The sequence below is a fragment of the Aotus nancymaae genome, unplaced genomic scaffold, assembly GCF_030222135.1.
Source record: "Aotus nancymaae isolate 86718 unplaced genomic scaffold, 86718_ANA_hifiasm-v0.15.2.pri h1tg000007l, whole genome shotgun sequence".
Lineage (NCBI taxonomy): Eukaryota > Metazoa > Chordata > Mammalia > Primates > Aotidae > Aotus > Aotus nancymaae.
Window position 1 is genome coordinate 53,839,731 of NW_026988418.1, and position 21,250 is coordinate 53,860,980.

Below are 21,250 nucleotides of genomic sequence, written 5' to 3' on the forward strand. Positions count from 1 at the left end.
GGAAGTAAAGGGGAGGTGACCGCTGCTTCAGGCAGAGTTAGCAGAGACAAAGCATGTGCATGCGTGTTTCCAGATATGCTTGTGCGGAGAGAGACAGAGAGAGAGAGAGAGAGGATGCTTTTTTTGTGGTTCTCATTGTTATTGCTTTTCAAGGAAATGTCAGGTATTGATGAATATAACCAAGCGTAATAAATTAATGCCACAAGATATGAAATATTATATTTCTGAAAGTGACTATCTCTATTTTATTATTTAAAAAAAATAAAACTACCAATCAAAATTCAAACGGCTCAACAATATACATTAGCAGAGAATGATTTTCCCCTTAATTGTATTTCCCACGCTGACCTTTAAGGCCTTTTCCAGCATTAATGCTCTCCATCTACTTTCTAGGACACATTCTGCTTCGCAGCCAGCAGGTGGCAGCGCACCACTGCTTTAGGGGGAACCCGGAAAAGTGGATTTGGGAGGCAAGTCCCGCAGAGCAGAGTGTTTTCAATTAAAACAATTTTTAAGTTTTCTAAAACAATGTCAGGAAAACCTTGTGTTTTTTTTTCTTCACCTGTTTAGAGCTGGTCCTTTCCAACCACTGTTCTCTAAATGATTCATTAGTGCCCCTGAGCTCTGAGCTTTTGCAAGCAAGCAAGAAAGGTTTAGAAAACAAAGGGGATGTATTGGTTCCTGTGACTGAAAAGTTCAGAGGTCTGTTCTGTGGGGAGGGAGATCTCATTCTGATTCAGTTTCACCCCATCATTAGGGCCTCAAACCTTTTTTCTGACGTTTTCTGCTTTCCGTGGACCAACTTCGTCCTAGACCTGTCTTCCCTCATGATGGCAAATAGCTGCAGCAGTTCCCGGCCTCACATCTGCACATTTCGCTTTCCAGAGCCCCCAGGAAAATGTGGCCCTGAGTCTCACTGGCCTGAATGGAACCACTTGACCATTCTTTTTTTTTTTTTTTTTGACATGGAGTTTTGTTCTTGTCACCCAGGCTGGAGTGCAATGGCACGATCTTGGCTCATTGCAACCTCTGCCTCCCAGGTTCAAGAGATTCTCCTGCCTCAGCCTCCTGAGTAGCTGGGATTACAGGCACACACTACTATGCCCAGCTAATTTTTGTATTTTTAGTAGAGATGGGGTTTTGCCATGTTGGCCAGGCTGGTCTTGAACTCCTGACCTCAGGTGCTCCACCCACCTCGGCCTCCCAAAGTGCTGGGATTACAGGCGTGAGCCACCACGCCTGGCCACTTGACCGTTCTTAAAGCAAATACTACGACCAGAGGGCTAGAGTTGTGCTCATTCACTTGAGCCTAAGCCTCATGCCCCATGGGTGCAGTAAAGTGTCCCCCGTGAGTACATGAGCTGTGTTGGGGTGAGGGAATACCCTGATGATTAAGGATAGTTACCCCAGGGTGGTGGGTAGATATCTGGTGGCACATGTGGAATGTCATTGTGAGTCTGTTGCCCTCGGTCTCTAGGAAGCCCTGTTGTTCACTAAGGAAGTGGTGAAACCAAGCCTCACTCAGGGAAGTCGGCTGAACGTCTTCCAGGTCCGCCCACCCCAATCCATCCTCTAGCAGCCAGCCCCCAGGTGACTGCACATTTGCACAGTTCCTCTGCTGAAAACCCTAGTGGTGGCTCCCATGATCAAGCTAAAGTCCTGTTCCATTCAGGAACACGAGCCCTGCACGCTGGCTCCTGGTCTCTCTGGCCTTGTCAGCCTCCCCTATCTATGGCACCTTAGCCTCCGGCCACACTGATCCTCTCGTTCATTCTCTCCACTCTCACCTGGAGGGTCCTTACATTTTTCCCTCCTAGAATTACTTCTCTTCCTCCTTTCAAACTTAGCTCAAGTGTCACCAACTCCTGGAGTGCACCTTCCACACATGCCCCGGGGCTGGCTTGGTGCCCTTGCCCTTGGCTTCCCCGGAACCCCATGAATACTCAAAGCGTGCTGCTAACCACAATGTGTTGAGATGACATTCGCCGTGTACCTCCCTCTACTAAATCGTGAGGTTCTTAGCGGCACAGGACTGTGATAGGTTGGTAGGTGCTCAGGGAGTGTCCTGGCACTGTGGACCACGTCCTCAGTCCTCCCCCCGCAGCACAGGGCTCCATTGTCTGAATTTGGCTCTGGGAGGCAGGTAGTGGATTTTGCCTCTCAAGAACAGAACCCCATCAGTCAACTGTCTTTGCCCCCAGACCTCACAATCCATTGGCCTGAGTGATGTTGTAGGGTCCTTCCCAGTCTTAGAGTGTATGATTCTTCACTGGCAGTAGCATTGGAGAAGCTGAAGAAGAGAGCAGGTCCCGCTGATCTAAGGCAGTGCCTCTCTAACAGCCTTCCTCTATAGGAAGTCAAATCGGACCATCAGGGAACAGCCCCAGTTTTTGGATCTACTGGGTTCCTAGTGAATCATATAAATACCCATGGTGTGTAACCTCTCCCCTCAAAAGACAACATTTTCATTCTTCAGAGATTTCTAATTCTGTTTTCTTCAGGCTTCCTGGTTGACCTGCTGGAGTGGAAAGGACCCAGTGTTGTGTGTGTGTGTGTGTGTGTGTGTGTATACACACACATATATAGCTTGTGTGTGTGTGTGTGTTGTGTATTTTTTTTTAAGAGACAGGGTTTCACTCTGTTGCCCAGGCTGGTCACGAACTCCTGGCCTCAAGTGATCCTCCCACGTCAGCCTCGTGAGCAGCTGGGATTACAGGCACGCACCACCAAACCCAGCAGACCCAGTATTCTTTGAGTGAGCAGAGAGGTCAATGGACTTGGGCCATTTGGAATGGCATTACCATGATTGATAAAGACAGCTCACAGTGTCTGAGTGCTCACTTTGTTAGCTCTCATTTTTAGCAATAACACATGCACTGGATCATTCAGTGTTTACAACATCCTACAAGGTAGGCACCAAGATCATCCCCACTTTACGAACAAGGAAACTGAGATACAGAAAATTTAAGTATCTTACCTGAGGCCATGAAGTTAGTCAGTGACAGAGACAGGATTCAAATGCAGGCCTTCTGGTTTACATACCCTCAACCACTGTCCTTTACTGCCAATTTTATCCAGGCTGTGGAGGAAGGATGAGGGAGAGAGGCTAGTTTGGAAAGGGGCATCCAACCTCATGGGAGTCATTCTCCATCGCCACTGCAACTGTTAGCCTCTGAGACCAAATCTGGTTCAGTTCTATTCTGGTTCAGTCTTTAAATCATAAGTACAATTATTATATGTAAAATGCTTGCTATTAATTTATCACATTATAGATCCCAGAACAAATCCCAAGACTTACTTCATTAGAGACTGACCGTGGCTCTGTGACATAGTTGTATTAGTCTCATTTTACAGGAGGAGAGGCCAAGGCAAGACTAAGTGACCACCCAAGGCCCCAAACAGATAAGAGAGCTAGAACTTGCTCCTATGTCACCTGTCTATGGACCCAGGGCCAACATCACACAATCTCCTCCTTTGTGGGTAAGGGCCTCTGGATTTCAGGAGTCTCCAGGGAAATGGCTCTAGGGTGCCTCATTCTTACTCTTCCATTTCCCCCCATGCCAGACAACACTCAGATAGTTGCTTCCCCAGTTCTCAGCCCCCTGCTCTGAGGGCAAGGCTGGTCTGAGGATGGAGACACCTGCCCTCAGGACTGGGGAAGCTTTGTACAGCTGTCCGACCCCAACCCGTGCCCACTCCCATTCTCTCAAACAGACCTTACCCTTTTGCCTAGAAATGTTTAAAGCTTGAGAGTTTATGCCTTCAAAGTCAGTAGCTGGCCTTGGCTGGTGGCCAAGACTTCTCCTCATCATCCGCACAGGGCAGAGCTTGCTGCTTTCAAGGGCCGTGGCTCCCTGTGCCCTTCAGAGTCCTTCTTGGGTCTGTGGACTTTCAATGACATTAAAGCCTGAAGCACTGTCCAAAGCCAGATCCAGACATCACCACCTTTTCCAGGGTCCGACAAGGACTCCTTAGAGATGGCATTGGGGTGAAAAGAAGCATGAAGGTTCTGCTTCCAGTCTTCCTTTTAAGGATCAGACATTGATATTCAGTCATTCAAAGTGCTAAGGGAAGCCCACTCTCAGAAAAAAGGAAAAAAATCCCTATTTATTTTACCAGAATCCCTGAGGCCCCAGCAAATATTTCCTCTAAGTAAACCCAATAACTATCACTTTTACACAGAGACTTGGCTGTAGAAAGAAGTTTAGTTGAGTGGGGCCATTTAGAAAGGCATTATTATGTCTAGGAAGGACAGCTCACATTTTTTGAGAACTTACTTTGTTAGCTAAGATGTATTGAGCTCTTACTAGTGCAAGCTATCATTTTAGCTTTTAGTGTATATAATAGATATATAAACCATTCAATATAACATCCTGTGAGTTAGGCAGCACTATCATTCCCATTTTATAGACAAAATAAAAGTAAAGAAAGGGTAAATACCTTGCCTAAGGTTTTGAAGGTAGAAGGTAGTGTGAATAAGAGAAGCTGGTAGTAACATTAATCCCTGCTCCATCCCCAGGCTTCCCAAGCAGGTGGGCACATTCACCCACCTCAAGTGCCTTCTGTATGCATGGTAAGTGCTGAATTCAGGTCATACAAAAACAATAAAGCCTAGGCTGGACATCACCACCCCTTCCAGGGTCCATTGAGGACTCCTTAGAGATGGCACTGGGGAGGAAGGAAGCATGACGAGCCTGTTTCCAGGCTTCCTTTTAAGGAGCAGACATTGATATTTAGTCATTCAACGGGCTAAAGGAAGCACCCTCTGTAAGTTCAATGCCCAATAGTGAAGATAGATATGTAAGTTATAGTGCAATGAAACAAGTGCTGAGAGAGAGGTAGGAGGGAAGTGTGTGGGAACAGAATGGGGAGTTCACAGATGGAGAAGGGTATTTCAGATGTGAGGAGTTGCTTGTACCAAAGTTCAGTGCCCCCTCAGAAAAAGGATGTCCTTCCTGGGGAACTGCTCAGTGATGCATAGACTTGCTGGGCCCCCTTAGGCAGGGAGGGTGGCACATTCGCCAGACAGTTGGATCACCCCCAGACTCCCTGGCCAAATATCCAGTCGACCCTTTCTGTGGAGATTCAAGATTGAGTGATGGGAAGAATGGGGAAATTGCCAGGGATCTTTTTGACAGCGTAAGCCCAGCTTTCTGGGCTCTCTTAAAATGCATACCATGGCTTTCTGATATTTTCCATATGTCACAGAATTTACGAGTCTGATCTCACAGAGCAGCCAGAAAGCTCAGAGGCAATTGATGATGTACGTGGACCGTCTGGCTCCTCTGAGAAAGGATTCAATTCTGTCTCTTAAAGTGATTTAATCCTAAATCTTAGGCTGGAACAAATAGGAAATGCAAATCTGTCTTCCTTGTTTAAGGATTTTGTATTCTTTGATAGCTTCAAAACAATCATGCAGAGAAAATAAAACATATCTTAACAAATATATCATGTTGGAAAGTGTAGATGCTTTGACAAATTAGAAAGCCAACCAAATCAGATACTTCCTATCAACTTTTGCTTCCAGCTGGCAAGCATTTAAAATAATATTCCAAGGAGGTTTAACATTCATGATTACATTGTTTGATTATTGCACTTTCCAGATAATGGTTTTTCAAAATTGTATCTTGCAGCTAAAAATTAAATAGCGACTTCTGGGTAGGCATGACATTCTTTAATAAAATGAGACCCAATATAATATTCTCAGAGGCTGAGCAGTAATATAGAAGAGATTTACTGTAGTCCAAATGAGTGAGATCACTGATCCTATAGGACTCATATTATTTTCTCAAGCTAAACTCCAGAGAATGCTGGGAATGGAGCCACAGACTCTGTTCACAGCTAGCAGGATCCTAGGTGGGCTTTCCTTTCCTACATGGATATCTAAAGAATTCTTGGGGTCTTTTGGCTGTGTTCTAGAAAAATGCCTTTTAGGAGAAAGCTATGGACAAAGTTGTTTATTTGTGTCCACTGTTGAAATGTGTCTCTTACACTTAGGGAAGTGAAACTATTCTGCATGATATTATAGTGGGGGATATATGTCATTATACATTTGTCCAAGCTGGGACAGTATCAAAGTGAGCCTAATGTAAAGTATGGACTTTGAGAGATTGTGATGTGTCAATGTTGGTTCATCAGTTGTAACAAATGAACCATTCTGGTGAGGGATGTTGATAATGGGGTTGGTGGTGGCTTACTATGCATGTGGGGTGGGGCAAGGGGTGTATGGGAACTCTCTGTACTTTCTGCTCAATTTTGCTATGAACCTAAAACTGCTCTTAAAAAATAGAAACTCGGCCGGGCGCGGTGGCTCAAGCCTGTAATCCCAGCACTTTGGGAGGCCGAGGCGGGTGGATCACGAGGTCAAGAGATCGAGACCATCCTGGTCAACATGGTGAAACCCCGTCTCTACTAATACAAAAAATTAGCTGGGCATGGTGGCGCGTGCCTGTAATCCCAGCTACTCAGGAGGCTGAGGCAGGAGAATTGCCTGAACCCGGGAGGCGGAGGTTGCGGTGAGCCGAGATCGCGCCATTGCACTCCAGCCTGGGTAACGAGCGAAACTCCGTCTCAAAAAAAAAAAAAAAAAAATAGAAACTCCATGCAAGCCTTCCCTGCCAATGCAGGCAGCCATGGCCCCGCCAGCACCGTGTTCTCAGATCAATCGCTCCTTCCTGCTCTACCGCAGTTTCTGCAAGCTCCTACCCCTTGATTTTGCTTCCTGCTTGTCTCTTTGGATCAGGATGAAGGATGTTGTCCTTCCTTCCTAAAACCCGTGTTTGTGGAGATTCTGATATGCGGCAGCACCGGCTTACGTTTGGATTCAAGCTTTGATCTGGCTGCTTTTCAGGGACCTTGGCTTAGACCCAGCCTTAAAACAGTTCACTTTGAGTAGGTCCCAGGTGAGTTTGGGCACAGTAGTAGGTCTGATGGGCTTTTCCATCTGGAATATTTATTCAATAAGAAAATCATTTACAAATGTGCTAGAAAGTGTGGGGCTGGCTGGATTCCCAGAGTGAAAACGTCCTGGGTGGTGCGTGCATCCTGTGTTCATGCATCAGAACAAAGAGGACAGAGGCACCTGGGGATGGACTCCATGGCGTGTTGGCAGCTGCTGACTCGCTGGGCTTGCCTACCTCCCTCAGTCAAGAGAGGCTGGGCTAAGTGTGGCAAGAAACAACTGCACAATCTTAGTGGCTTAACACAATAAAAGCTATTCTTCATTCACATGAGGTCCAATATGAATGTCACAGGCCGGGCAACTTTAAGTCATGAGTTTGGGGGTCCAGCTCCTGACATGGTGTATGGCTCTGACTTCTCAGAGTCCTTTGCTCCAGGAACACAACTGGCAAAGAGAGGGACCACAAAAGAGCTTGCAGGGCATTTTAGGGGCCAAGTCTTGAAGTGGCATACACTCTCTGCCCATATTGAATAGAACCCAGTCATGTCACCCCTCCTAACTGCAAGGAGGCTGAGAACAGAGGAGCCTGTGGTCTCAGTGAACACCAGCAGTCTCTGCTACACATAGTAGGGAGCCACTTCTGCTGGGGATGATTGTAAAGCTCAAAGATCAATTCTCATACTTTCGGGAGATTTTATCTTCCATTAACCAGATGTTTTGTTTTCTATGTCCATCATCATGAAATCAGAGCCCCTTTAGCACAGGTGTTCTGAATGATCCACCTCCTGCCCAGAGCCACAGGACAGCCCTGTACAGTAAGATAGGAGCACACTGGGGACAGCCTCTTCATTTTCAAGAAATGGATTCTAGTAACGCAAGAAATGCAACAACATATGCCGCAAGAATTCTGTAAAGGGAACTAACTTGTAAGGAAGTCAAAACCACCCTATTATTCTGGGGACCCACACACAAACCCAGAGAATATGGCATAACCTGAGTTTTGGGTTAATATTAAGTTTTCTGATCATTGTTTACAGTTCTTTGTCACTAAAGATCTGTTGTACTAAGTCACTTTAGAAAAAGTTACAATAACTGGGTGCGGTGGCTCACGTCTGTAATCCCAACACTTTGGGAGCCCAAGACTGGATGATCTCTTGAGCCTAGGAGTTCAAGACCAGCCTGGGCAACATGAAACCCTATTTCCACAAAAACTACAAAAAATAGCAGGGCATGGTGGCACACACCTATAGTCCCAGCTACTCAGGAGGCTTAAAGTGGGAAGATTGCCTGAGTAGGGGGAGGTCGAAGCTGCAGTGAGCTGAGGTCATGGCACGTCCCTCAGCCTTAGCTGCAGAGTGAGACTCTGTCTCAAAAAACAAAAAAAGAGAGAGAGAGAAAGTTATAATAATGAACTCTGTTAAGCTTAAGGGAAAATACAGATATTCCCCTTTGTTACTTTGGGTCATTACATTTTCATTCAAAAGAATTTTCTCACTATAAATCTCAAAGCAGAGATGACAAAGAGGAAGTGTATGTGTATGTGTTTTCACACTTGTGCATTCGCTGTATACTGGTAACTGGCAAGTCCAACTCCTTCTATAGTTTGAAGTATGCTATGATGACGGTGCCTTTATTTGTGAAATTGGGGCTTTAGTAAGGTACTCCCTCGCCTCACCCTGCGTCCCTGAGAACCAGATATACAATGTCCTTTGAGAGCCAAACAACAAGACCAACATCCAAAAGAAGCTAAGTTTCTTGATGAAGGCAAAATGGCTCCAGGGCCTCTAAAACCCCACTAGCAACCCAGGGAAGAGGTAACATAGATAAAGGAAGAATGTGTCCGTTAGAAGAAGAGCTAGTCAGCTTTGGTGGCCTAAAGGGACGAGAGGGTTCAGGGCGTGTGCTGGTGGCATAAGCAAAGGGTCTTGAGTGACAGTGCAAAGGAATTGTGACTGGATCCCAGAGGCTGTGGGAAACCAGGGAAGAGAATCCCACCCTACAGAGGTCATGGTTCTGGTGCCTACTTAATTTCTGATTCTTAATTATAAATGGTTATCATATATGCTCAAATACAAGATGAAGATCTTGTTTTTAAGTATCCCTTGGTAAAGAGGAAGTAGCCTTACTTTTAAGACTTCAAAAATGTTTTCACAAGAATGCTCTCTTGATTACTTTATTGCGAATAGCAAAGTGCCATTTGGGTAAGATTCACTTAAAGAAGGTTAAAGGAGATCTAACTCAACAAACTGAGTCACTCCCTCCCATTGGCAAAAGTATCTCTAATGTGACTATGAATGTGGAGGGGTAAGGCCAATTGAGTTCTAGTCTTCTAGTCCCAGTTAGTTTGATTGCTAAATGGAAGCACTAAATGGTAAGAGTTTTATTTCACTAAATGTTCAAGTCATCTAACTCTTCTTTTTCTGACTATGCACTCCCCCAGGAGTCTTCTGACCGTGCCTTGGAGTGTGCCTCAGGAAAAGAACGTGCTGGTCATGTAGACTTTGGAGAATTTCAGCCCCTTTGACAGTTACTTCTCACTGCTAGTTAGTGTGCTGGCATAGTGCTTTCATCCTTCAATCTCACTGCTTAGCCAATGGCTCTCTCTCAGAAAAATGGATCTACTCTTGGTATGTTGTCTAAGTTCTGGATCTGCAAGACTGAAGTCCAACCTCGCTCATGGACAATTCACAAAGACAATGAAGTCCACCGGCCAAGGCTTCCCAGCAGATGGACTGCTGATCTTGCTCTTTAAGAAAACTTTTTGACTTTTTGGATGCGTGAAGAGAGCTAATTTTTTCTATTGTCATATAATCGGAAATGTTCGATCTCAAATGGCAAGATTCCAGTTCTCATCTCTGCACGGCTTCAGGTTGCTTCTTTTTTTTTGTGCCCTGAAAATGAATTTTGCAAGTAATACCCACAAGTTCTATGTTACTAGCAAATTTGGGGGCAACAAATGTGTCGGTTCTTACTAGCCATTCCCAAACATCACAGAACACTCAACATGAAGTGTGTATAAGAGCTCAGCTGATGCCAACTCTGCTCTCAAGATCTGAAGACAAAGTCTAAAGCCAATAAGATTGACAAACAATACTTTCTCATTTTGACTAAAATGCTCCTCCCCAAGCTCCTTAGGGAGTCCATTTCCTGGCAGGCACTTCTGTAAGGCACTTCTTTTCTTTTCTTTCTTTCTTTCTTTCTTTTTTTTTGTTTGAGACAGAGTTTCCCTCTGTTTCCCAGGCTAGAGTGCAGTGGCACAACCTAGGCTCATCGCAACCTCCGCCTCCTGGGTTCAAGTAATTTTCCTGCCTCAACCTCCTGAGTAGCTGGGACTACAGGTGCCTGCCACCATGCCTGGCTAATTTTTGTATTTTTAGTAGAGATGGGGTTTCACCATATTGGTTAGGCTGGTCTTGAACTCCTGACCTTGTGATCTGCCTGCCTCGGCCTCCCAAAGTGCTGGGATTGTAGGCGTGAGCCACTGCGCCTGGCCCTGAAAGGCACTTCTTAATCTTTAAGGGATGCTTAAGTTTGCTCCCAGTTTTGTTTGTTTGTTTGACAACTCTCTTCTAGAAATGTTAGTTTGGCTTTCTCTAAGGGAGGCTTGTTTAGAACATGGGTTTTAAATAAAAACTGAAAACATCAGGAGCCACTGCTACAAGAACTTGGGAAATGGGAACGCTTCCCTGGAAGTGTTCTAAGACCGGAAAGCAGAGTTCTGCATCTGTAATGGAATGAACTAAGTGGATAGTTCTGGTGAACTGCTTCTAACACCCTGGAACACGTTCACGTGGTAGCCTGTCCCCTCTTTCATAACTTTTCACCATGGTTGTAGTCAATTATGTAATTATCGGGTTAATGTTTAAATTCCTGCTACTTTTAGGTTTCAAGAAGGTGGGCTTTTTCCCCCTAGGAAAACTCAGAACCTACTGCAGTGCCTTGCACACGGAAGATGTTTAGTAAATATTAGATGAACATATAACATGCCATCCAAGGGCCTAAGTTTTTTTATCTTGGGGCCACTAATGCCTTTGAAAAAGCAAGGAAGGAAGGAAAGAAGGAAGGAAGGGAGGGAGGGGTCATCTTCATCCCATGGACTCAATATAGTTGAACTTGAGCTTTCCTGATTAATATCATCAAAAGGCAAATCCCCTTCTGTTAGCAAAAGATATGAAAAATAAACAGAATGCCATCTAATTTAATTTGAGCAGCAAAGAAAGTGACTAACGAGGCATTTCTGTATTTGGGTAGGAGGAGAGTACTCTAAGTGCTACCTGAAAATGGCTTTAGTTACTTTGGTGACTGTTATAGTCTTGTGAGAATAATCTCCTCTTAATAAGGACAATTACTTAGATTTATTACTACTCCGTGGTCTTGTTAAAGATCTAAGAGGAATCCTATTTAAATGAAAAGGACAATAGGAGCTTTTTAACAGAGAGCAAGGTTTAATTAAAACTTCAGCATAGGATTGGTACCTCTATGGCTGTGAAGAAAAACTAGGTCAAAAAAGAAAAAGAGGAGTAAATAAACAATGGCACCTACTTCACCTCCTTTTCCTGCGGTTGGGGGGGAGAAGTCCGTTTTGAATGAAAAGTCTCTAAAGGGAATGTGTATTCGGGTTACACAAAACATCCCTTTTGTGAGGGTGGCCTTTCGGAATCAAATCCTCCTTCCTCATTCATTGAAAAATCTTTGAGATGAGATAATGAGCTCCCTTACCTGCTGGGAGCACAATCCAATAGGGAGAATTGGGATGACTGATGGGAATCACTGGAACAGTATGCAGTGGTACTTAAAAAGTACTTGACAATGTTCCTAGCAGGAAATAGGAACCCAGAATGCTCCCAAGGAAATGCATTGCTCCGGAGAGTCCCAACCCACAAGTAGAAGTGCAGGATTCTTTCTGTTTGAGGAATAATAACAAGAGCTATTTAGAAGTCCCAAAAGCTCTGGCCCTGGAGAACTGTCATTGAAAAGAATTAACTTTCTATGAACCCCCAAAACAAAAATACAGAATGAAAGCAAGCAAGTGGGATCACGCGTCGGATGGATGGCTGCTAAGTGAAGGGTATGCGCTGTGGCCGAGAGGCAGCTTCTCGGCTGCCTGAAGGGGCTGGTGTTTCTAAGTTGGAGTGGCACATATAAATACAGCTGTCTGTTTTTAAAATTTTTCTTTTCTAAATAAATAACCAACAACAGCCATATGGATGCTTTTTGGGTGACAATGGCACAGGGGAACTCATGTTGTCTAACCTAAGCCAGAAATATTTCCACATTAAATGATATTATTGGAAACAATGCAGGATCAAGCATGGGGTGGGATGGGGTGGAGGGGCTCTTGCTTGGCTTATGGGGTACGTTCTGATTTTATGTCACCCTAGTGGTCAACAAATGTCATACCAAGAACAGATGAGCACTAAATGAATCTCTTCTTGTGATGATTATAACAAGACTGTAAAATGGAAAACAGTAAATATAACTCATCCTTATTAAGACTCACTGGTATTTGTTTCCAGCTAGAGCTCCTAACAAGAGAGTAAACAATACTTGGTCTCCTGTGATTGCTAATTAAAATGCAATAAATTATGGAATCAATTTAAATTCTGGATCAGCTCTACAGTGGGTTCAATAAACCTCCTAAATTTTATTTCCCCCGTGGGGTTTCTTTTCCTTGAGGTAGGGAGGTGCGTGTGCATGGCCTCTCTTTTGTTTGATTTTTAATTGCTGTGGCAGCTTCTTTCAGGGCAAGATGGCCAATTGTGGGACAAATCCCAAGATCCTGGCAAACATATTCCCAGCTCCAGTTTACCTTGGACAAGACAAGGACAAGACTTGGAGTGGCTGCCCAAAGTTGTTCACGATAGTGGTCTTGACATCACACTTAGAACAACCAAATAGCCTGGGGTTCCCACAGCCTTGTTGAGAACAATGGGGACCAGTATTCCCTTTCACGTGCTTAGTGTGTGAAGGCAGAGTGTTTGTCAGTGAGGCCCGTAGGAGGCTGCTGACATGTATGCATGTATGCATGTATGCATGTGTGTATTTGGAGGCTATTTTAGGTCTAGTAGACTCTACTAGAAAAAAAATTCTAAGAAATATTCCCTGAGAAAAGCAAAGTTACTTTGGCCAGGTGTGGCACGGGCTCTTTCAAATTGTCAGAGGGGACAGGAACAACTTGCTATAACTCATAGTAATAACCTCAGACACTGGGTGGGGTTGCCTGAATGGGCATCCTTACAAGGCTTTGCCAGCTGCCCCTGACTTGCATCAGTTGAGTGCAGGTAAAGTGTGGGGAGGGGTGTGTGTGTGTTCTAGCTGGAATACAGGCTGGGCTTGCCCTCTGAGCCAAGCCTGAGACACAGTCCCAGGTAATACTACAACTTTCATCAGAGCTGAGGCACAACCCAAGACTGTGTAGAAATGCCTAGTCCCTTTCTGCCTCCTTCAGGCATCAGCAGTTTCACCCTTTGCTACCTGGGAAGCAATGCTTGACAAAGTAAAAATACATGCTGCCCTCCCAGCCATTCCCCAACTACAACTCAGGAGAATTCGCTTCTGTCCCATCGGAATGTGTGAAGAGTTCTTAGCCTCAATCTTGGTGATGCCCATCTAGTCAATAATTGATAAACTCTTGGTTATTTGTGAGTATCTTAGTCCATTTGTGTTGCTATAACAAAACATCATCGACTGGGTAACTTATAAACAATAGAAATTTATTCTCAGGGCTCTGGAGGCCACCAGGTCTAAGCTCAAGGTGCCGGCAGGATTGGTGTCTGCTGAGGGCTTCTCTTTGCTTCCAAGGTGGTCCCTCATTGCTGCATCTTCCAGAGGGAAGGAGCACTGTCTTCTCACTTGGCAAAAAGGGGCAGAAGGGCTTCCTTCAACTGTGAGCCCTTTTATAAGGTCACTAATCTCATTCATGACTTAATCACCTCCCAAAGGCCACACTTCCTAATACTGTTACCTTGAGGATTAAGTTTTAACATGAATTTTGGTGGGAACATCATCATTCAAACCGTAACAGCAAGGCAAAAGACATTTTCACTTTATAGATGGGCCCTTTGGTTGCTTTAAAAGTCATGATGTAGGGGACTAAACATGAGTATTAGAATAAGAAAGAGTCGTTTTCAAACCTCTGCTTTATCTCTTATTAATGGCATATTTTTTTAAAACGTACTTTGCCTTATATATCAAATAGGCTTAATAATGCCTACCCAATTAGGGCTATTAAAGAGCTTAAGCAAGTTCTTGTGTATAAAATGCCTAGAACATCTAGCAGACATGCCCAGTAAATATCTAGTAAAAACCGGCCGGGCGCGGTGGCTCAAGCCTGTAATCCCAGCACTTTGGGAGGCCGAGGCGGGTGGATCACGAGGTCAAGAGATCGAGACCATCTTGGTCAACATGGTGAAACCCCGTCTCTACTAATACAAAAAATTAGCTGGGCACGGTGGCGCGTGCCTGTAATCCCAGCTACTCAGGAGGCTGAGGCAGGAGAATTGCCTGAACCCAGGAGGCGGAGATTGCGGTGAGCCGAGATCGCGCCATTGCGCTCCAGCCTGAGTATCAAGAGCGAAACTCCGTCTCAAAAAAAAAAAAAAAAAAAAAAAAAAAAAAAAAAAAAAAAAATATCTAGTAAAAACCATTTAAAATGTGGTTTTGTCTATTCTATTTATTTTCATGTTCATTTATCATTTTTTATTTTAAAAATCCCTTAAGTATGATTTCCCCCATGCCTACTGCCTCAGACTGTTTCCTTAAAAGTACAACATGACAAGAAATATATATATATATGTATACACTATATGTATATTTATACATATATATATTTTAATTATACTTTAAGTTCCGGGATATATCTGCAGAATGTGCAGGTTTGTTACATAGGTATACATGTGCCATCATGGTTTGCTGCACCCATCAACCCGTCATCTACATTAGGTATTTCTCCTAGTGCTATCCCTCCAGTACCCTCCACCCCTGCAACAGGCTCCAGGGTGTGATGTTCCCCTCCCTGTGCCCATGTGTTTTCATTGTTCATCTCCCACTTGTGAGTGAGAACATGCGGTGTTTGATTTTCTGTTCCTGTGTTAGTTTGCTGAGAATGATGGTTTCCAGCTTCATCCATGTTCCTGCAAAGGACATGAAAGCATCCTTTTTTATGGCTGCATAGTATTCCACGGTGTATGTGTGCCACATTTTCTTTATCCAGTCTATCATTGATGGGCATTTGGGTTGGTTCCAAGTCTTTGCTATTGTGAACAGTGCTGTAATAAACATGCCTGTGCATGTGTCTTTATAGTAGAATGATTTATAATCCTTTGGGTATATACCCAGTAATGCGATTGCTGGCTCAAATGGAATTTCTGGTTCTAGATTCTTGAGGAATCACTACACTGTCTTCCACAATGGTTGAATTAATTTACACTCCCACCAACAGTGTAAAAGCCTTCCTATTTTTCCACATCCTCTCCAGCATCTGTCTCCTGACTTTTTAATGATCACCATTCTAACTGGTGTGAGATAGTATCTCAATGTGGTTTTGATTTGCATGTCTCTACTGACCAGTGATGATGAACATTTTTTCACATTTGTTGTCTGCATATATGTCTTCTTTTGAGAAGTGTCTATCCATATCCTTTGCCCACTTTTTGACAGAGTTGGTTTTTTTTCCTTGTAAATTTGTTTAAGTTCCTTGTAGATTCTGGATATTACGCCTTTGTCAGATGGATACATTGCAAATTTTTCTCCCATTCTGTAGACTGCCTTTTCACTCTGATGGTTTGTTTTGCTGTGCAGAAGCTCTTTAGTTTAATTCGATTCCATTTGTCAATTTTGGCTTTTGTTGCCATTGCTTTTGGTGTTTTAGTCATGAAGTCTTTGCCCATGCCTATGTTCTGATTGTTTTTACCTGGGTTTTCTTATAGGGTTTTTATGGTTTTAGATATTACACTTAAGTCTTTAATCCACCTTGAGTTAATTTTTATAGAAGGTGTAAGGAAGGGGTCCAGTTTCAGTTTTTTTCATATGGCTAGACAGTTTTCCCAGCACTATTTATGAAATAGGGAATCCTTTCCCCATTGCTTGCTTTTGTCAGGTTTGTCAAAGATCAGATTGTTGTAGATGTGTGGTGTTATTTCTGACACCTCTGTTCTGTTCCATTGGTCTGTATATCTGGTTTGTTCCAGTACCATAATGTTTTGGTTACTGTAGCATTGTAGCATAGTTTGAAGTCAGGTAGTGTGATGCCTCCAGGTTTGTTCTTTTTGCTTAGGATTGTCTTGGCTATATGGGCTCTTTTTTTGGTTCCATATGAAATTTAAAGTAGTTTTTTCTTATTCTGTGAAGAAAGTCAATGGTAGCTTGATGGGGATAATGTTGAATCTATAAATTACTTTTGGCAGTATGGCCATTTTCACAATATTGATTCTATCCATAAGCATGGAATGTTTTTCCATTTGTTTGTGTCCTCTCTTATTTCCTTGAGCAGTGGTTTGTAGTTCTCCTTGAAGAGGTCCTTCACTTCCCTTGTAAGGTGCATTTATTCTCTTGTTAGCAATTGTGAATGGGAATTCACTCATGATTTGGCTTTCTGTTTGTCTATTATTGGTGTATAGAAATGCTTGTGATTTTTTGCACGTTGATTTTGTATCCTGAGACTTTGCTGAAGTTGCTTGTCAACTTAAAGAGATCTTGGGCTCAGATGATGGGGTTTTCTACATATACAATCATGTCATCTGCAAACAGAGATAATTTGACTTCCTCTCTTCCTGTTTGAATAACCTTTATTTCTTTCTCTTGCCTGATTGCCCTGGCCAGAACTTCCAATACTATGTTGAATAAGAGTGGTGAAAGAGGACATCCTTGTCTTGTGCTGGTTTTCAACGGGAGTGCTTCCAGCTTTTGCCCATTCAGTTTGATATTGGCTATGGGTTTGTCATAATTAGCTCTTACTATTTTGAGATATGTTTCATCAATACCTAGTTTATTGAGAGTTTTTAGCATGAAGGGGTGTTGAATTTTGTCAAAGGTCTTTTCTGAGTCTATTGAGATAATCATGTGGTTTTTGTCATTGGTTCTGCTTATGTGACGGGTTATGTTTATTGATTGCGTATGTTGAACCAGCCTTGCATTCTAGGGATGAAGCCAACTTGATCATGGTGGATAAGGTTTTTGATGTGCTGCTGGATTTGGTTTGCCAGTATTTTATTGAGGACTTTTGCATCAATGTTCATCAGAGATATTGGCCTGAAATTTTCTTTTATTGTTGTGTCTCTGCCAGGTTTTGGTATTAGGATGATGCTGGCCTCATACAATGAGTTAGGGAGGAGTCCCTCTTTTTCTATTGTTTGGAATAGTTTCAGAAGGAATGGCACCAGCTCCTCTTTGTACCTCTGGTGGAATTCGGCTGTGAATCCATCTGGTCCTGGGCTTTTTTGGTTGGTAGGCTATTAATTACTGCTTCAATTTCAGAACTTGTTATTGGTCTATTCAGGGATTCAATTTCTTCCTGGTTTGGTCTTGGGAAGATATATGTGTCTAGGAATTTATCAATTTCTTCTAGATTTTCTAGTTTATTTGCATAGAGGTGTTTATAGTATTCTCTGATGGTAATTTTTATTTCTGTGGGATCAGTGGTGATATTGCCTTTATCATGTTTTATTGTGTGTATTTGATTCTTCCCTTTTTCTTCTTTATTAGTCTGGCTAGCAGTCTATCTATTTTGTTAATCTTTTAAAAAAAAACTAGCTTCTGGATTCATTGATTTTTTGAAGGGTTTTTTGGTGTCTCTATCTCCTCCAGTTCTGCTCTGATCTTAGTTATTTCTTGTCTTCTGCTAGCTTTTGAATTTGTTTGCTCTTGCTTTTCTATTTCTTTTCATTGTGATGCTAGGGTGTCAATTTTAGATGTTTCCTGCTTTCTCCTGTGGGCATTTAGTGCTATAAATTTCCGTCTGAACACTGCTTTAGCTGTGTCCAAGAGATTATGCTATATTTTGTCTTTGTTCTCATTGGTTTCAAAGAACTTATTTATTTCTGCCTTAATTTTGTTATTTACCCAGTAGTCATTCAGGAGCAGGCTGTTCAGTTTCCATGTAGTTGTGCAGTTTTGAGTGAGTTTCTTAATCTTGAGTTTTAATTTGATTGCACTATGATCTGAAAGACTGTCTGTTATGATTTCCATTCTTTTGCATTTGCTGAGGAGTGTTTTAATTCCAATTATGCGGTCAGTTTTAGAATCAGTGTAATGTGGTGCTAAGAAGAATGTATATTCTGTTGATTTGCAGTGGAGATTCCTATAGATGTCTATTAGGTCCACTTGGTCTGGAGCTGAGTTCAAGTCCTGAATATCCTTGTTTATTTTCTGCCTCATTGATCTAATATTTACAGTGAGGTGTTAAAGTCTCCTACCATTATTGTGTGGGTGTCTAAGTCTCTTTTTAGGTCTCTAAGAATTTGCTTTATGAATCTGGGTGCTCCTGTATTGGGTGCATATATATTTAGGATAGTTAGCTCTTCTTGTTGCATTGATCCCTTTACCATTATGTAATGCCCTTTTTTGTCTTTTTAGATCTTTGTTGGTTTAAAGTCTGTTTTGTCAGAGACTAGGATTGCAACCCCTGCCATTGTTTCTTTCCATTTGCTTGGTATACATTCCTCCATCTCTTTATTTTGAGCTTATATGTGTCTTTGCATGAGATGGGTCTCCTGAATACAGCACACCGATGGGTCTTGACTCTTTATCCAGTTACCGCTGTGTCTTTTATTTGGGACATTTAGCCCATTTACATTTAACGTTAATATTGTTATGTGTGAATTTGATCCTGTCATTATGATGCTAGCTGGATATTTTGCTGTTATCTGATGCAGGTTCTTCATAGTGTTGATGGTCTTTACAATTTGGTATGCTTTTGCAGTGGCCGGTACTGGTTTTGCCTTTCCATGTTTAGTGCTTCCTTCAGGAGATCTTCTAAGGCAGGCCTGGTGGTGACAAAATCTCTCAGCATTTGCTTGTTTGTGTAGTATTTTATTTCTCCTTCACTTATGAAGCTTAATTCGGCTGGATATAAAATTCTGGGTTGAAATTCTTTTTTTTAAGAATGTCGAATATTGCCCCCCACTCTCTTCTGGTTTGTAGGGTTTCTGCAGAGCAATCTCCTGTTAGTCTGATAGGATTCCCTTTGTGGGTAACCTGACCTTTCTCTCTGGCTTTCCTTAACATTTTTTCCTTCATTTCAACCTTGATGAATCTGATGATTATGTGTCTTGGGGCTTCTCTTCTAGAGGAGTATCTTTGTGGTGTTCTTTGTATTTCCTGAACTTGAACATTGGCCTGTCTTGCTAGGTTGAGAAAATTCTCCTGGATAATATCCTGAAGAGTGTTTTCCTATGTGGTTTCGCTCTCCCCATCACTTTCAGGTACACCAATCAAACAGATTTGGTCATTCTACGTAGTCCCATATTTTCTTGGAGGCTTTGTTCATTCCTTTTCATTCTTTTTTCTCTAATCTTGTCTTCATGCTTTATTTCATTAAGTTGATCTTCAATCTCTGATATTTTTTCTTCTGTTTGGTCAATTCAGCTATTGATACTTGGGTATACTTCACGAAGTTCTCATGCTGTGTTTTTCAGCTCTGTCAAGTTATTTTTATTCTTCTCTAAACTGGTTATTCTAGTCAGCAGTTCCTGTAACCATTTTTCAAGGTTCTTAGCTTCCTTGCGTTGGGTTAGAACATGTTCTTTTAGCTTGGAGGAGTTTGTTATTACCCACCTTCTGAAGCCTACTCTGTCAATTCATGAAACTCATTCTCCATCCAGTTTTGTTCCCTTGCTGAAGAGGAGTTGTGATCCTTTGGAGAAGAAGTGTTCTGGTTTTTGGAATTTTCAGCCTTTTTGTGCTGGTTTTTCCTAGTCTTTGTGGATTTATCTACCTTTGGTTTTTGATGTTGGTGACCTTCAGATGGGGTTATTGTGGGGACGTCCTTTTTGTTGATGTTGATTCTATTATTTTCTGTTTGTTAGTTTTCCTTCTAAAAGTCAGGCCCTTCTGCTTCAGGTCTGCTGGAGTTTGCTGGAGGTCCACTCCAGATCCTGTTTGCCTGGGTATCACCAGTGGAGGCTGCAGAACAGCAAAGATTGCTGCCTGTTCTTCCTCTGGAAGCTTTGTCCCAGAAGAGCATCTGCCAGATGCCAGCTGGAGCTCTCCTGAATGAGATGTCTGTCGACCTCTTCTGGAAGGTGTCTCCCAGTCAGGAGGCATGGGGGTCAGGGACCCACTTGAGGAATCAGTCTGTCTTTTAGCAGAGTTTGAGTACTGTGCTGGGAGATCCATTGCTCTCTTCAGAGCTGGCAGGCAGGTAAGTTTAAGTCTGCTGAAGCTGCACCAATAGCTGCTCCTTCCCCCTTGGTGCTCTGTCCCAGGGAGATTGGAGTTTTATGTATAAGTTACTGACTGAGGCTGCTGTCTTTCTTTCAAGGAGGCTCTATCCAGAGAGGAGGAATCTAGAGAGGCAGTGTGAGTATAGGGCTTTGCCAAGCTGTGGCAGGCTCCACCCAGTTCGAACTTCCTGGAGGCTTTGTTTACACTGTGAGGGGAAAACTGCCTACTCAAGCCTCAGTAATGGTGGACACCCCTCCCCCCACCAAGCTCGAGCATTTCAGGTAAACTTCAGGCTGCTGTGGGGGCAGCAAGAATTTCAAGCCAGTGGATCTTTGCTTGCTGGGCTCCGTGGGGGTGGCATCCACTGAATTAAACCACTTTGCTCCCTGGCTTCAGCCCCCTTTCCAGGAGAGTGAACTGTTCTGTCTCGCTGGCTTTCCAGGCGCCACTGGGGTATGAAGAAAACCCTGCAGCTAGCTCGGTATCTGCCCAAACAGCCACCCAGTTTTGTGCTTGAAACCCAGGGCCCTGGTGGTGTAGGCCTCCAAGGGAATCTCCTGGTCTGCAGGTTGCAAAGACCATGGGAAAAGTGTAGTACCTGGGCTGGAGTGCACCATCTCTCACGGCACAGTCCCTCACAGCTTCCCTCGGCTAGGGAAGGGAGTTTCCCAACCTCTTGCACTTCCCAGGTGAGGTGGCTTTCCACCCTGCTTCTGCTCACCCTCCACAGGCTTCACCCACTGTCTAACCAGTCCCAGTGAGATGAGCTGGGTATGTCAGCTGAAAATGCAGAAATTGCCCAGCTTCTGCGTTGATCTCACTGGGAGCTGTAGACTGGAGCTATTCCTATTTGGCCATCTTGCCAACCACCCACACGTCAACAAGATATTTTCAACAGTGAAAATATGTTTTTTCTCATCTAAGAGAACACACATGCACACAGAGCACAAACGACATAGACACAGCACA